Source organism: Gorilla gorilla, chromosome 13 (genome assembly GCF_029281585.2).
Source record: "Gorilla gorilla gorilla isolate KB3781 chromosome 13, NHGRI_mGorGor1-v2.1_pri, whole genome shotgun sequence".
Taxonomy (NCBI): Eukaryota; Metazoa; Chordata; class Mammalia; order Primates; family Hominidae; genus Gorilla; species Gorilla gorilla.
The window spans coordinates 45,559,063-45,576,287 of NC_073237.2; the positions used below are offsets into that span (position 1 = coordinate 45,559,063).

General features: G+C 39.3%; 1 protein-coding gene across 4 annotated transcripts in view; it reads right to left on the bottom strand.

Moving 5' to 3' along the window:
• Positions 1-17,225, bottom strand: part of ADAMTSL1 (ADAMTS like 1) — a 443,211-nt gene that overhangs the window by 23,497 nt on the left and 402,489 nt on the right. The gene's annotated exons all lie outside the window — the stretch shown is intronic.

Here is a 17,225-nt window from a genome sequence, read left to right on the forward strand (position 1 = left end):
AATAGTTAAGAAACAAACTTGATTTGGTAAAAGTATCATATTCCCTCATTTTACTTGTTATGAGATTTTTCCAATCAGAGACTGGGAAAGCAATTTTAAACATGGATCTTTTTTCTGCATAAGGCTTTGTCTTCTGAAGGCTTTTGCCAAGCCTGCACTGGACATGTACAATATTATACACATCTACAGAGCCATCAAGCATATTTTGATATAATAAACTCAAATGTCTACCCAAGACTTTGTAGCATAGAATCGGTAAGATAAACAGGTTGCAGTTGTGAGAGAAATTCCTTGAAGGTCAGGGTACTTGCTGAATTTGCTGTTGTGCCCCAGCAACTTACCTTCCACAGAGAATTTATTTGGAAGTGTAAAATGCAGTAAGTCACTGAAAATTAAAGAATCTATAGATTTTTTCCCCCTCAGTTCACTTAGAAAAACATCTGTTTGGTACCTACTGCTCTGGGGACAGTTAAGATAATTAAGACTATCTTCCCTCTTCTAGGGAGATCTCAGCTGGTATAAGATTTTTAGAAAGCACACTCATAAAACTGCAGATGCAAGGCAGGAGATAATGAGATACGAGACACAAAGATGGTGCTATGGTCTGAGGGTTTGTGTATACCCCCTAGATCCATATTGAATTCTAATCACCAAGGTGATGGTATCAGAGGGTGGGGCCTTTGGGAGATGATTCTGTCACATGGGCTCTGTCCTCACGAATGAGATTAGTGTCCTCATAAAAGAGGCCCTGGAGAGAGCTGCCTTGGCCCTTCCACCATGTGGGACACAATGAGACGCTGCCATCTATGAAGCAGACAGCAAGCCCTCACCGATATCAAATCTGCTGCTGCACTGATCTGGGACTTGCCAGACTCCAGAACTGTAAAAAACAAATTTGTTTTGTTTATAAGCCACTAGTTTTTATATGTCTGTTATATCAGCCTGACTGGACTAAGACAGGTGGCTACCCTCTGTGGATGTGTGGGTGCCTATGCATCTATATAGAGAAGGGATTTTTCTAATGTTTCATTTCTTTTTTGACAGGGTCTCGCTCTGTCACCCAAGCTGGAGTGCAGTGGTGCAATCGTAGCTCACAGCAACCTCCAACTCCCAAGTAGCTACGATTACAGGTGTGCACCACCATGTCCAGATAATTTCTGTGTGTATGTATGTATATACTTGTATGTATGTATGTGTATATATACACACACACACACGTATATATACACATACATATTTTTAAGTAGAGACGAGGTTTCACCATGTTGGCCAGGCTGGTCTTGAACTCCTGGCCTCAAGTGATCTGCTCGCCTCAGCCTCTCAAAGTGCAAGGATTACAGAAGTGAGCCATCACACCTGGCCTAATATTTCTTGTTTTTGAATCCAGAGATAGAATTGTTAAAATTTACACAAGATTGGGAATCCCTAGAAATCATCTAGTTCACCACTAGAGGAAGAAACAGGCCTAGAGAGGTTAGAAGACCTTCCTGAGATTGTGCGGCAGGCCTTCTATCCGACTCCTGGACTGTGTTCTTTCCCCCATACCTGCTACTTGTTCAGCTGGGCACCTTGCTACCTCCTTCGTTTCTTTGCTCACTTATTTTTTCCCCTTCATTTTTGTTTTTCCTGAGGTAGTAGTGAGAGGGTAGGAGCAGACTATTTGGAAGGGAGGGTTCTAAAAAGATAACCTAAAAATGGACCCCTGGAAGCTCAGTATGGGATGTAGTGTTAGATGATCCAATTCTTCACTCCTTCATGTATCCGCTGACTAGCCCATGCCACTTGACAGTGCCCTCCCACGAGAAAGCGGTTATACTTCCCCCTCTTGGCTTTGGCCATGTGAGTTATTTAGATGACAAAAATGAGACAGATGTACAATAACAGTCAGAAAAGAAAAACAAGTTCACTCACAACAGCATCAAAAAGAAGAAAATACTTAGGAATAAACTTAACCAAGGAGGCTACTATGGTTCAGATATTTGTCTCCTCCAAAACTCCTGTTGAAATTTAATTGCCATTGTAACAGTAGTAAGAGGCGATCAGGCCATGAGGGCTCTGTCCTCATGGGTTGGATTAATGCCATTATAAAAGGGTGAATTCAGCCCTTATTTGTCTCTTTGTGCTTTTGAAGAGCATGTGAAGACAAAGCTTTCCTCCCTTTTGGAGGATGCAAAGGAGGACTGTGAGCCACTAAATTTCTGTTCATTATAAATTACCTAGTCTCAGGTATTCTGTTATAGCAGCACAAAATGGACGGAGAGACAAAAATCTTGAACACTGAAAATGACAAAATATGGCTGAAACAAATTAAAGAAGATATAAATTCATGGGAGGACATCTCATGTTTACGGATTAGGAGACTTAATACTGTTAGGATGTCAATACTACTCATAGTGATCTACAGATTGAATGCAATCCCCATCAAATCCCAATGATGTATTTTGCAAATAGAGAATCTCATGCTAAAATTTATATGGAATATAAAAAACCCAGAATAACCAAACAACCTTGAAAAAGAAGAACAAAGAGGATTCATAGTTCCGGATTTCAAAACTTAATACAAAGTGATAGTAATCAAAACAGTACTGTACTGGCATAAAACAGACACAGAGAACAAAAGAACAGAATAGAGCCCAGAAACAGACTTTTAAATATGTAGTCAAATGATTTTTGACAAGGTTGCTAAGACCATTCAATGGGGAAAGGACAGTCTTGCCAACAAATTGTTCTGGGAAAATGGATATCCATATGCGAACAAATGACTTACACTATATATAAAAATTAACTCAAAATGGATGAAAGACCTAAACCTAAGAGCTGAAAGTATAAAACTCTTAAAAAAATCACAGGGGAAAACTTTAATGACATTGGGTTTGGCAATGATTTCTTAGATATGACACTAAAATATAGGCAACAAATGAAAAAATAAAGTGGATTCCATCAAAACTTAAATCTTTGACACATCATAAGACACCATCAAGTGAGTGAAAAAGCAACTCACAGAATGAGAGAAAATACTTGCAAATCATAGATCTGATGAGATTAATATCCAGAATATAAAGAGAACTCTTAAAATTTGATAACTAACAAACAACCCGGTTTAGGCAAATGCCCAAATAAGCAAAGGACTTGAGCAGACATTTCTCCAAAAGAGATACATGAATGGCCAATAAACACATGAAAAGATGCTCAATTAATCATTAGGAAAATGCAAATTAAAGCCACCATGAGTTACCACTGCATACCCACCAGGATGGCTATAATTAAAAGAAACCCAAAATATAAATGTTTGCAAATATGTGAAAAAATTGGAACCCTTGTGCATTGCTAGTGGGAATATAAAATGGAACAGCTGTTGTGGAAAACAGTACGGTGGCCCCTCAAAAAATTAAATATAGGATTATCATATGCTCCAGTAATTCCACTTTAGGGTATATATTCAAAAGAATTGAAAGCAGGAACTTTAAAAGATATTTGTACACCTATGTTCATAGCAGCATTATTCATAATACCCAAAAGATTTAAACCACTCAAATATCCAATAATCGATGGGTAGATAAACAAAATGTGGTATATATGTATGATGGAATATTATACAGCCTTAAGGAATGACATTCTGACATATGCTACAACATGGATGAGCCTTGAAAACATTATGCTACATGAAGGAAGTCAGATATAAAAGGACAAATAAATATTGTATGATTCCACTTATATGAGGTACCTAGAGCAGCTCAATTCATAGAAACAGAAAGTGGAATAGTGGCTACCAGAGGCTGGGAGAAGGGAGGGAGGGGGAGTGCAGAGTTTCAGTTGATGAAAAAATTCTGGAGACAGTGATGATAGCTGCACAACAAGGTAGATGTATGCAATGGCATCAAACTGTGCACTTAAAAAGAGTTGAAATTGTAAATTTTATGTATCTCTTACCACAATAAAAAACTGAGGCAGAGATGATAATGTACCAGTTCCAAACCTAGACCACAAGAGATCTTGGGAGCTTTTGCTTGTGCTGTTGTGCCTTTGCCATTATATTAGAAAGTCATGCCAGGACTGGCCTGATGACCCCAAGAGGAAGATGAGAGAAATGTGGAGAACAGTCAAGTCATTCCAGCCAAACCCAGCTTAGATCAGCTGAACTAAGTAAGATCAGTAAGAACAATTGATTGTTGTTTTAAGTCACCAAGTTTGGGCTTTTTAAAATGCAGCATGTGTATGTGTGAGGTGATAGCTAACTGATACATTTAGGGAGAGGTATCTTCCAGCTTTTCCACTTGGCCAGTGGATTGAAGGCCTGGAATAGGACAGAGCTGCTACTTGTGTGCTGACCCAGCTCTTGCCTGACCTGTATCCTCTTTTTTTTTTTTTTTTTTTTTTTGAGGCAGGCTCTCATTCTGTTGCTCAGGTTGGAGTGTAATGGTGCAATCATAGCTCACTGCAATCTTGAACTCCTGGGCTCAAGTGATCCTCCCACCTCAGCCTCCCAAATAGCTAGGATTACAGGCATGTGCCACCACACACAGCTAATTAATTTTTTTAGTAGAGATGGAGTCTTGCTATGTTGCCCAGGCTGGTCTTGAACTCCTGGCCTCAAGTGATCCTCCCTCCTCAGCTTCCCAAAGTGCTGGGATTACAGGTGTGAGCCACCTTGCCTGGCCCTGTATCACCTTATTCAAGGTACTCAGGAGAAGCAGTCTCACCACAATCTCCTGGCGGCATCTAGGCATCTACATGCCATGAGGTCCATGGTGGTGTCACTGCACTCCTGTTCTGAAATGAGGGTAGAAATGGCCTTGGGGAGAGAAATCAGTCCACTGGGGATCTCCTGGGATCCGGGCACCTATACCCTCCAACCCTAAATGTAGCCTGGAGTAAAATGCTGGTTCCATTTTCCAATAAAAGCCAGGAAAACTATATGTGTATGAAGGCAAATATACTTTTAAAACTGCAGCTGAAACAAATAAAGCTTTTTAGCCTGACTGAAATAGGCAAATGCATGTCTCCCTATCACATCTACTTTGAAGGAAAAAAAAAATATATCCTATCAAGGTGCTGGCTCCATGAATCCTGTTTGGTCAGCCCTGGTGAGGCTGATGAGATTTAAGTCAGTAAATATGAACCTTACTACTCCTAAGCACATTTGCCAGGGAATCTTTCATATTTTCTCATAGTCCTCATTTTCCCAACTGCCTTAGGATTTTCTGAGAGAGTATTTAGGCAGAAAAAAGAGTGGTAGTAGCCCCTAGGTTGGTCACTATGGCTGAAGAACTTATCTGGGAGCCAGAAACCTTAGTCAGCTAAATAAGAGGAATACTAAATAAGAGGAATATTTGCACAAAAATCACATCCAAATTCCTCCCTCCTTCTTGGAATCAGAGGCCATAGTGAGTAGCCAGGAAACCTCTCTTGGCCCATCTGAGCCTTGGGTCTTGGTCCTGTTCCCAGGGCCTCCCAGCCTGCTATTCCTCGTGCAGATGAGAATAGGGTAGAGATGCTTCCAAGGGCAGGCCTGCCATGGATGTGGAGTTCTTGGAACTCAAGACCCAGGAGAAGCAACTAACAGGCCTTTGAGAAGCTGCCTTCATAGTACAGGCATACCTCATTTTATTGTGCTTTGCTTTATTGCACTTCATAGATCCTGCATTTGTTACAAATTGAAGGTTTGTGGCAACCCTGTGCTAAGCAAATCTATTGGCATGATTTTCTAACAGTGTGTGCATACTTTATGTATCTGTGTAAAATTTTCAAAACTTTTCATTATTATCTGTTATGGTTATCTGTGATCAGTGATCTTTGATGTTACTATTGTAATTGTTTTGGGGTACCATGAACCATGCTCATATAAAAAGATGAACTTAATTGATAAATGTTGTTTGTATTCTGACTGCTCAACTGAATGGCTATTTGCCCATCTTGCTTCCTCTCCCGGGGCCACCTCCCTATCCCCTGAGATGCAGCAATATTAAAATTAGGCTAATTAATAATCCTACAGTGGCATCTAAGTGTTCAAGACAAAGAAAAAGTTGTACATCTTTCACTTTAAATCAGAAGCTAGAAATGATTAAGCTTAGTGGGGAAGGTATGTCAAAAGCCACGACAGGTCTCTTGCGCCAAACAGCCAAGTTGTGAATACAAAGAAAAAGCTCTTGAAGAACATTAGAAGAGCTACACCAGTGAACACAAAAAATTGATAAGAAGTAAAATAGTCTCATTGCTGATACGAAGAAAGTTTTAGTGGTCTGGTTAGAAGATCAAACCTGCTACAACATTCCCTTAAGCTAGTGCCTAATCCAGAGCAAGCCCTACCTCTCTTCAATTCTATGAAGGCTGAGAGACGTGAGGAAGCTGCAGAGGAAAAGTTGGAAGCTAGCAGAGGTTGGTTCATAAGGTTTTAGGAAAGAAACAGTCTCTCTTACATAAAAGTGCAAGTTAAAGCAGCAAGTTATCCAGAAAATTTGGCTAAGATCACTGATGATGGTGGCTATTTAAACACAAGAGATTTTCAGTGTAGATGAAACACTCTTCTATTGGAAGAAGATGCTATCTAGGAGCTTGATAACTAGAGAGAAGTCAATACCTGGCTTCAAAGCTTCAAAGGACAGGCTGACTCTCTTGTTAGGGGATAATGCACCTGGTGACTTTAAGGTGAAGCCAATGGTCATCTCTAGTTCCAACAATCCTGGGTCCCTTAAGAATTACGCTACATCTAATCTGCCTGTGCTCTGTAAATGGAACAACAAAGCCTGGATGACAGCACATCTGTTTATAACATGGTTTACAGAACATTTTAAGATCACTATTTTGTTACCTACTGCTCAGAGAAAAAGACTTCTTTCAAAATATTACTGGTTATTGACAATGCACCTGTCTACCCAAGACTTCTGATGGAGATGTATAAGGAGATTCTTATTTTCATTTCTGCGAACATAACATCCATTCTGCAGCCCATGGATCAAGGAGTGATTTCAACTTTCAAGTCTTACTCTTTAAGAAACAAATTTCATAATGCTATAGCTGCCATGGATAGTAATTTCTAAAATGGATCTGGGAAAAGTAAATAGAAAATGTTCTGGAAAGGATTCATCATTCTAGATGCCATTAAGGACACTCATGATTCATGGGAGGAGGTCAAAAAACCAACATGAACAGGAATTTGGGAGAGGTTGATTCTAGCCCTCATGGATGACTTTGAAGGGTTCAAAACTTCAGTGTTGAGGAAGTCACTGCAGATGTGGTAGAAATAACAAGAGAACTAGAATGAGAAGTAAAGCCTGAAGATGTGACTGAATTGCTGCAATGTCATAATAAAACTTGAATGGATGAGGAGTTGCTTTTTACAGATGAGCAAAGAAAGTGGTTTCTTGAGATGGAATCTACTCTTGGTGAAGTTGCTGTGAACAGTGTTGAAATAATGACAAAGGATTTAGAATATTATATAAACTTAATTAATAAAGCAGTGGCAGGGTTTGAGAGGATTGACACCAATTTTGAAAGAAGTTCAACTGTGAGTAAAATGTTACCAAACAGCATCACATGCTACAGAGGACTCTTTCATGAGATGAATCAATCGATGCAGCAAACTTCATTGTTGTTGTCTTTTAAAAACTGCCAGAATCATTCCACTATTCAGCAACCATCAACATGAAGGCAAGACCCTCCACCAGCAAAAAGATTAGACTTGCTTAAGGCTCAGATAATTGTTAGCATTTTTTAGCAATAAAGTATTCTTAAATTAAGGCATGTATGTGTTTTCTTTTAGCTGTATTGGTGTTGCACACTTAGTGGATTACAATATAGTGTAAACATAACTTTTACATGTATTGAGAAACAAAAAATATTGTGTGACTCGCTTTATTGCAGCATTTGCTTTATTGCAGTGGTCTGTAACTGAACCCAAAGTATCTTGAGGATGTAACTGTAAAGCCTCTGAAACTTATCAAGGCTAAGATCAGTTTTGTGGAAAAATTTTTTAAAAATCCTGGTGTTGTTACTGTGAAGGTTAGTTACACAGATTCATGACTCTGAAGGAGAACTCTAGGTTTCAGTAGGGTTCTCTGGTCTCAGTTTTCTACTTTGCAAGTGAGAATATTTGATGATTTTAAAGGTTCATTTATGTTCGAATGAAATAACCTTTAAGGTGCTTTTAGGTTCCCAAATGTCTTAACATCATCTCAAATTCATTCTCACCCCTCCTCTTCTCTCTCCCACAAAGCCAAGTGCCAGGGCAAAGTGGACCTATTTAAATCTATATTGCTTGGGTTGACATATAGTGAAATGGAACTAAGCCAATGATGGGGTCATGGAAGAAATGTTATATATGAAGGTTATTTAGGCTTTTCAACCTGGCAGTGCAGCTGGTTCCATTGTCAGTAGTTGGTCCTAGTTTGCAATTTGCTTTTCCCACACTTCAGAAGCTGCCTTATTGCGCCCTCTCAGAGATCCCAGCAGCAACTGGCACCTCCCCTTCCCTGCAGAGCTCTGAGTCTCAGCTCCTTGTGGCCTCTCCTCCAAGCTTCGAAATTCTAATAATCCTGAGGGGGAAAATGGCAGATAGGAGACAGAACTAACTTGCAGCTTCCACTCAGATGTACAGAGCAGCATGTGAAGACTCACACTGTGATTTTCTGCTCCAAGAACTACCACAGGAACATACCAGGAAAGGCCAGAGAATCCACAGACCCTTTCAAGGAAGCAGCTTGCCACTGCAGGTGCCATGAGACAGCCAAAAAACTGGGAGTGCCCAAAGTGTGAGAGGGTGAGAATCTGCTCCCAAATGCACATCCTCACTGGGGAACCTGAAGGTCTAGATCACAGGAGAAGGATTTGACCTTACCAGGAGCTGAGATTAATTTAGAGAGAGAGCTGAGAAAAATGTAGGGGTAGATGTAGTAGTGGGAAGAGCCCTGTTGGCTCTCAGTTCCTGGGGAAGCCATTTCTGTCTTTGTCTTACAGGGGTCCTTGGAGAGGGCTGACAGTGGAATTGGGGAAAGACCACAAGGAGTAGGAAATTTCCAAATGAACTTTGTAACAATTTTGACTGGATGTGAAGTTTCCTGGACAGAATCCTGGGGAGGGGGGTTAACAAGGAGTGCAGATAGGAGCACAGAAGCCACGACAGGTGGGGAGGTGTGAAACCTGAAAGCGCTGCTTGCTTTCTCAGCTGGGAGGCTTGTAGCCTGGGCCAAGTTCTCAGCCCTGCTCACTGGCTGCCTGCAAATAAACTTGGTGCTGTTGGTGGGGCATGGTGGGAGTGAGACTGGCCTTTTGGGCTGCATGGGAGCTGGGTGAAGCCTGTCACTGCCAGCTTTCCCCACTTCCATGGCAACTTGTATGACATAGCAGAGGCAGCCATAATCCCCCTGGGAATATAACTTTGTTGGTCTGAGAACTACACCCAATCCCCTATAGCAGTCTCAGCAAGCCCCACCCAAGGAGAGTCTGAGCTCAGACACGCCTAACCCTGCACCCACCTGATGGTCTTTCTCTGCCCGCCCTGGTAGCTGAAGACAAAGGACATAATCTCTTGGGAGATCTGTGGCCCTGCCCACTGCCTGAGAAACCCCAATACTTATCCAGGTGACCCTAGGGCAAGCTTGTATACTCCCTATACTACCACACCTGATGATCCTTGAAAGTGCCACCTCCTGGCTGGAGGTCAACCAACACAAAACCAGCACACTAAACAAAACTACAACCAAGGACCCTCACAGAGTCCACTTCACTCCCCTTCTACTGCCACCAGAGCAGGTACTGGTATTCATGGCTGAGAGACCTGAAGACAAATCACATCACAAGACTCTTCACAGACTCTCCTCAGTACCAGCCAGAAGCCCAGTATCTCCACTGGATGGCTAAACCCAGAAGAGAAATAACTATCACTGCAGTTCAGCTCCCAGAAAGCCCCATCCCTAGGGGAAGTGGGAGAGCACTACATCAAGGGAGCACCCTGTGGGACAAAAGAATCTCAACAGCAGCCCTTGAGCCCCAGATCTTCCCTCTGACATAGTCTACCCAAATGAAAAGGAACCAGAAAAACAATCCTGGTATTATGACAAAACACTCCCAAAAGATCACACTGGCTCACCAGGAACAGCTCCAAACCCAGAAGAAATCTCTGAGTTGCCAGAGAAAGAATTCACGATGTTAATTATTAAGTTACTCAAGGAGGCACCAGAGAAAGGTGAATACCAACTTAGAGAAATCAAAAAAATGATACAGGATATGGATGGAAAAGTCTCCAGAGAAATAGATAGCATAAATAAAAAACAATCATAACTTCTGGAAATGAAGGACACAGAGAAACGCAAAATACACAGGAAAATCTCAACAGAATAAAACAAGTAGATGAAAGAACTTTAGAGCTTGAAGACAAGTCTTTTGAATTAACCCAATCTGACAAAGAAAAAAAAGATTAAAACAAATGAACAAAGCCTTCAAGAAGTTTGGCATTATGTTAAAAGATCAAACCTAAGAATAATTGATGTTCCCAAGGAAGAAGATAAATCTAAATGTTTGGTAAACATATTTGAGGGAATAATCGAGGAAAACTTCCCTGACCTTGCTAGACATCTAGACATCCAAATACAAGAAGCTCAAAGAACACCCAGGAAATTAATTGCAAAAAGATCATCATCTAGGCACATAGTCATCTGGTTATCTGAAGTCAAGACAAAGGAAAGAATCTAAAGAGCTACAAGCCAAAAGTATCAGGTAACCCATAAAGGAAAACCTACCTGATTAACAGCAGATTTCTCAGCAGAAACCCTACAAGCTAGAAGTGATTGGGGTCCTATCTTGAGCTTCCTTAAACAAAACTATTATCAGCCAAGAATTTTGTATCCAGTGAAACTAAGCATCATACATGAAGGAAAGATAGTCTTTTTCAGACAAACAAATGCTGAGAGAATTCACCACTACCAAGTCAGCACTGCAAGAACTGCTAAAAGGGGCTCTAAATCTTGAAACAAATCCTCAGAATACACCAAAATAGAACTTTGTAAAGCATAAATCTCACAGAACCTATAAAACAATCACGTGCACACACACACACACACACACACACACACACACACACACGTATTCAGGCAACAACTAGCACAATGAATAGAATAGTACCACACCTCTCAATACTAATGTTGAATACAAATGGCTTAAATGCTCCACTTAAAAGATGGAGAATGGCGGAATGAGTAAGAGTTCACCAACCAAGTATCTGCTGTCTTCAAGAGACTCACCTAACACATAAGGACTCACATAAACTTAAGGTAAAGGGGTAGAAAAAGGTATTCCATGCAAATGAACACCCAAAACAAGCAGGAGTAGCTATTCTTATACCAGACAAAACAGACTTTAAAGCAACAGCAGTTAAAAAAGACAAAGAGAGACATATATAATGATAAAAGGACTAGTCCAACAGGAAAATATCATAATCCTAACTATGCACATAATACTGGAGCTCCCAAACTTATAAAACAATCATTACCAGACTTAAGTAATGAGATAGATGGCAACATAATAATTGTGGAGACTTCAATAATCCACTGAGAGCACTAGACAGGTCATCAAGACAGTCAACAAAGAAACAATAAACTTAAACTATAACCTAGAACAAATGGATTTAACAGATATTTGTAGAATATTCTACCCAACAACTGCAGAATATACACTCTATTCATCAGCACATGGAACATTCTCCAAGATAGTCTATATTACAGGCCATGAAACAAGTCTCAGTAAATTTAAGAAAATCAAAATTATATTAAGTACTCTCTCAGACCACAGTGGAAGAAAATTGGACATCAACTCCAAAAGGAACCTTCAAAACCATGCAAATACATGGTAATTAACCTGCTCCTGAATGACTGTTGTGTCGACAATGAAATCAAGGTAGAAATTAAAAAATTCTTTGAACTGAATAATAATAGTGACACAGTCTATCAAAACGTCTGTGATACAGCAAAGGTGGTGCTAAAAGGAAAGTTCACAGCATTGAATGTCTACATTAAAAAGTCTGAAAGAGCACAAGTAGACAATCTAAGGTTACACTTCAAGGAATTTGAGAAACAAGGACAAACCAAACCCAAACCCAGCAGAAGAAAGGAAATAATAAAGATCAGAGCAGAACTAAATGAAATTGAAACAAAAAATAGATAAATGAAACAAAAAGCTGTTTCTTTAAAAAGATGAAACAAAACTGATAGACCATTAGTGGGTTAACCAAGAAGAGAGAAGATTCAAATAAGCTCAATTAGAAACAAAATGGGAGATGTTACAACTGATACCACAGAAATACAAAAGATCATTCAAGGCTACTATGAACAGCTTTACATGCACAAACTAGAAAACCTAGAGGTGATGGATAAATTCCTGGAAATATATAACCCTCCTAGATTAAACCAGGAAAAAACAGAAACTGTGAACAGATCAATAACAAGCAGTGAGATTGAAATGGTAATAAAAAATTGCCAACAAAAAAAGTCCAGGACCAGATGGATTCACAGCTGAATTCTATCAGACATTCAAAGAACAGTTAGTACCAATCCTACTGAAACTATTCCAAAAAAAAAGAGAAAGAGGGAGTCCTCCCTAAATCAGTCTATGAAGCCAGTATCATCCTAATACCAAAACCAGGAAAGGACATAAAGAAAACAGACCAGTATCGCTGGTGAACATCAATGTAAAAATTCTCAACAAAATACTAGCTAACCAAATCCAAAGCATATTAAAAAGATAATCCACCTTGATCAATTAAGTTTCATACCAGGGATGCAGGCATGGTTTAATATCCACAAGTTAATAAATGTGAAACACCACATAAATAAAAAAATCCCATGATTTCAGTTGATGCAGAAAAAGCACCTGACAAAATCCAGTATTGCTTTAGGATTAGAACCCTCAGCAAAATTGACATAGAAGAGACACACTCTAAGGTAATAAAAGCCATCTATGACAAATCCACAGCCAACACTATACTGAATGGGGAAGAGTTCTCCCTGAGAACCAGAACAAGACAAGGATGCCCACTTTTACCACTTCTCTTCAACATAGTACTGGAAGCCCTAGCCAGAGCAATCAGACAAGAGAAAGAAATAAAGGATATCCAAATCGGTAAAGAGGAAGTAAAACTGTTGCTGTTCACCAATGATATAATCATATACCTAGAAAGCCCTAAAGACTCTTCCAAAAAGCACCTAGAACTGATAAATGAATCCAGCAAAGTTTCAGGATACAAAATTAATGTACACAAATCAGTAGCCCTGCTATACAACTACAGCAACCAAGCTGAGAATCAAATCAAGAACTCAACTCCTTTCACAATAGTTGCAAAAAAATTAAAATACTTAACGAATATACCTAACCAAGGAGATGAAAGACCTCTACAAGGAAAACTACAAAACACTGCTGAAAAAATCATAGATGACACAAATGGAAACACATTCCATGCTCAAGGATGGGTAGAATCAATATTGTGAAAATGACCATACTGCCAAAAGTCATCTAAAAACTCAATGCAATTCCCATCAAGATACCACCATCATTCTTCACAGAATTAGAAAAAACAATTCTAAAATTCATATGGAACCAAAAAAGAGCCCACATAGACAAAGCAAGACTAAGCAAAAAGAACAAATCTGGAGGCATCACATTACGTGACTTCAAACTATAAGGCCATAGTCACCAAAACAGCATTGTACTGGTATAAAAACAGGCATAAAAAGACCAATGGAACAGAACAGATGACCCAGAAATACAGCCAAATACAGCCAACTGATCTTCAACAAAGCAAACAAAAACATAAAGTGGGGAAAGGACACCCTATTCAATAAAAGGTGCTGGGATAATTGGCAAGCCACATGTAGGAGAATGAAACTGGATCCTCATCTCTCACCTTCTACAAAAGTCAACTCAAAACGGATCAAGGACTTAAATCTAAGACCTGAAACCATAAAAAATTCTAGAAGGTAACACTGGAAAAACCCTTCTTGACATTGGCTTCAGCAAAGACTTCATGACCAAGAACCCAAAGCAAACGCAATAAAAACAAAAATAAATAGATGGAACCTAATTAAACTAAAAAGCTTCTCAACAGCAAAGGAAATAATCAGCAGAGTAAACAGAAGCTCGCAGAGTGGGAGAAAATCTTCACAAACTATGCATCTGGCAAAGGACTAATATCCAGAATCTATAAGGAATGCAAATAATCCTATCCATAAGTGGGCTAAGGACATGAATAGACAATTCTCAAAAGAAGATACACAAATGGCCAACAAACTTTTGAAAAAATGCTCAACATCACTAATTATCAGAGAAATACAAATCAAAACTACAATGTGATACCACCTTACTCCTGCAAGAATGGCCGTAATCAGCAAATCAAAAAATAATAGATGTTGGCATGTACGTGGTAGAAAGGAACACTTTTACACTGCTGGTGGAACTATGGAAAACAGTATGGAGATTCTTTAAAGAACTGAAAATAGATCTACCATTTGATCCAGCAATCCTGCTACTGGGTATCCACCCAGACGAAAATAAGTCTTTATATATAAAAAAAGACACCTGCACATGCATGTTTATAGCAGCAGAATTTGCAACTGCAAAATACGGAACCAGCCCAAATGCCCATCAATCAATGAGTGGATAAAGAAACTGTGGTGTATATATATACCATAGAATACTACTCATCCATAAAAAGGAATGAAATAATGGCATTTGCAGCAACCTGAATGGAATTGGAGACCACTATTCTAAGCGAAGTAACTCAGGAATGCAAAAACCAAACATTTTATGTTCTCACTCATAAGTGGGAGCTAAGCTATGAGGATGCAAAGTCATAAGAATGATACAATGGACTCTGGGGACTCGGAAGGAAGCATGGGAGGTGGGTGATGGATAAAAGACTACACATTGGGTACAGTGCACACTGCTTGGGTGATGGGTGCACCAAAATCTCAGAAATCAGGCCACTGAAGAACTTATCCATATAGCCAAACAATACCTGTTTCCCCCAAACCTACTGAAATTAATAATAAAAAGGGTAATTTCTAATAATCCCAACCTCTTCCCTTGTTCCCTCAGCCCTAGTGATGGTAGCTGCTTTCAGCAGTTGCTACCTCTATGATTGCTCTGTAAGTATCACAGAACTTTTGCAGTTCTCCAATACTTGTTTAACCAAGTCCTATTATATTCTATCTGTTAAAAAAAAGAAGGTTATTTAGGAATGATACAGGCAGAGAGCAGGGATATACAGTAGGAAGGGGAGGGTATTCTGGAAGAAGCAGTGTAAGCAAAGGTGCAAAGATGAGAAAACTTGTAGTGTGGCTGGGAGTAAAAACTACTGACTTGGTTGGAACTTGGGAAACATAGATACAGCCAGCATTGTGGGTAGGAGTTGTAACGGAGAGGGCCTTGAAGGCCAGAATCTGGTCTTTTGGGAATCCCTGAAGATGCCTGAAGACGCCTGAAGACGGGAAGTGGTATTATCTAGGTTGGCTTTAGAAGGATCATTAAGGTGGTTCTTTGCAAGATGCACTAGCTTGAGAGAGTCTGTATCAGTTCAAATTGGCAAAAAAGAGAGACATATTTGCAAAAGCAGCTCTGATGGAATGTGAGGAGGAAAGGGGAGGATGCAAATAAGAGCTAAAGAGTTTGGAACACGAGTGAGACCATGAACAGAAATACGTAAGTCAGTAAGAGAAGCTCTTCCTTATCACCACCCCTGTGGATGGAAAAATGTAGTTTTAATTTTCTTTCATTTAAAGGTTGTGATGGAACCCCAAGATGAAAAACTCCATCAGGATGATAAAGATGGAAGCCAGTTAGAAATAAGAGCTGGAGACACAGATTTTGGGAACTTGTCTTATAGGTATGTGTGGACAAAATCATCAATGACAAGAGATCAGTCCTCAGGACGAAACACTGGAAGAACTCTAGAATTCAGTGATTGAAGAAGGAAGAAGAGATATCAAAGGAGCCTGAGAAGAAATGATTTGAGAGAGAAGAGGAAAACTGAGACTATGTAATAACATGGAAGCTTAGAAAGAAAAAAATTTTAAAGAGGCAAGATGGCAAATAAGTGGCTAATAAGAATTGTTGGAATGGATTAGTGGTTTCATTTGTTTATGAAAATAACTGACCAAACATATTTTTCTAATAATAGTCTCCCCACCTCTGGTAATATAGAAGGTGAACTTCATTCTGACTCATGTTGGAATGATAAAAAATCCAAGGGTAGTGAAATCAGAAATAAAAGCATTTTGTATAATCAAAATATTACATTTAATGCCATGGACACCTATCTCTTTATATAATTTAGGAGAGCATTTACTTCTGGATCTTGAATATTTAGAAGTATACTAACAACTGGGTTATTAAGAAGATAAAGAATTAGAAAAGAGGTTGAGTAACAATGCTTCAAATTTTGCAAAACAGAATGAATAGATCTTGGCCAGAAAACTCTTAAAACAACTTGACTGAGGATTCTAGCTTCCGTTAATGGTGAATAACTTAGTTGGACTTACCTTCCTGCAGATAGCAATCATAAAATCTAAACAAAAACAAAACAAACCCCGAGAAAAACAATTACTACTTGAAAACACTGAAGAATTACCAAAAACAGTGGCAGAAATAGGACAGGTATCTAGCCTAGAAACCTGGCAATTGCAACAGGTATAATCTACCAGCTTGTGTTTTTTTGCCTGAAAATGGCTTAAGGAGCTGGAAAGCTTATAGCTTTATTGGCTTGTGATTTCAGAGGTCAGAGTCTGCGGGCTGTTAAGACAGCATGTAAGTTTAGAAGCAAGTCACAGAAGAGCAACAAAGGCGATGAATTTCAGATTTCTGCATAAATTTTACTAGATTTTTAGCAGGCAGACCCAAGAGGACCCAGCAAAAGAGCAGCAGGTAGAAGCTAAAAGAACAGAGCAGAGATTTCAGTTGCTGCCCACTGCAGGGAAGATAGAGGCTAGAGTTTGAGTTAATTGCCTGTTAGACCAAAAATAAATGTTCTTCAGAGGAACATAACATAATTCAGAGCCTCTATATCCATATATCTATAATGTTCAAAACCAGTTGACAAGAATAATCAAAAACCACTAGACAGGAAATGAGACCAATATTTCAGCAAAAGAGCTGTCAACAAAAACCAATCCTGAGATGATACAAATGCTGCAGTGAGTGGACGTTGACTTTAAGCAGCTATTATAAATATGTTTAAGGACATGAAA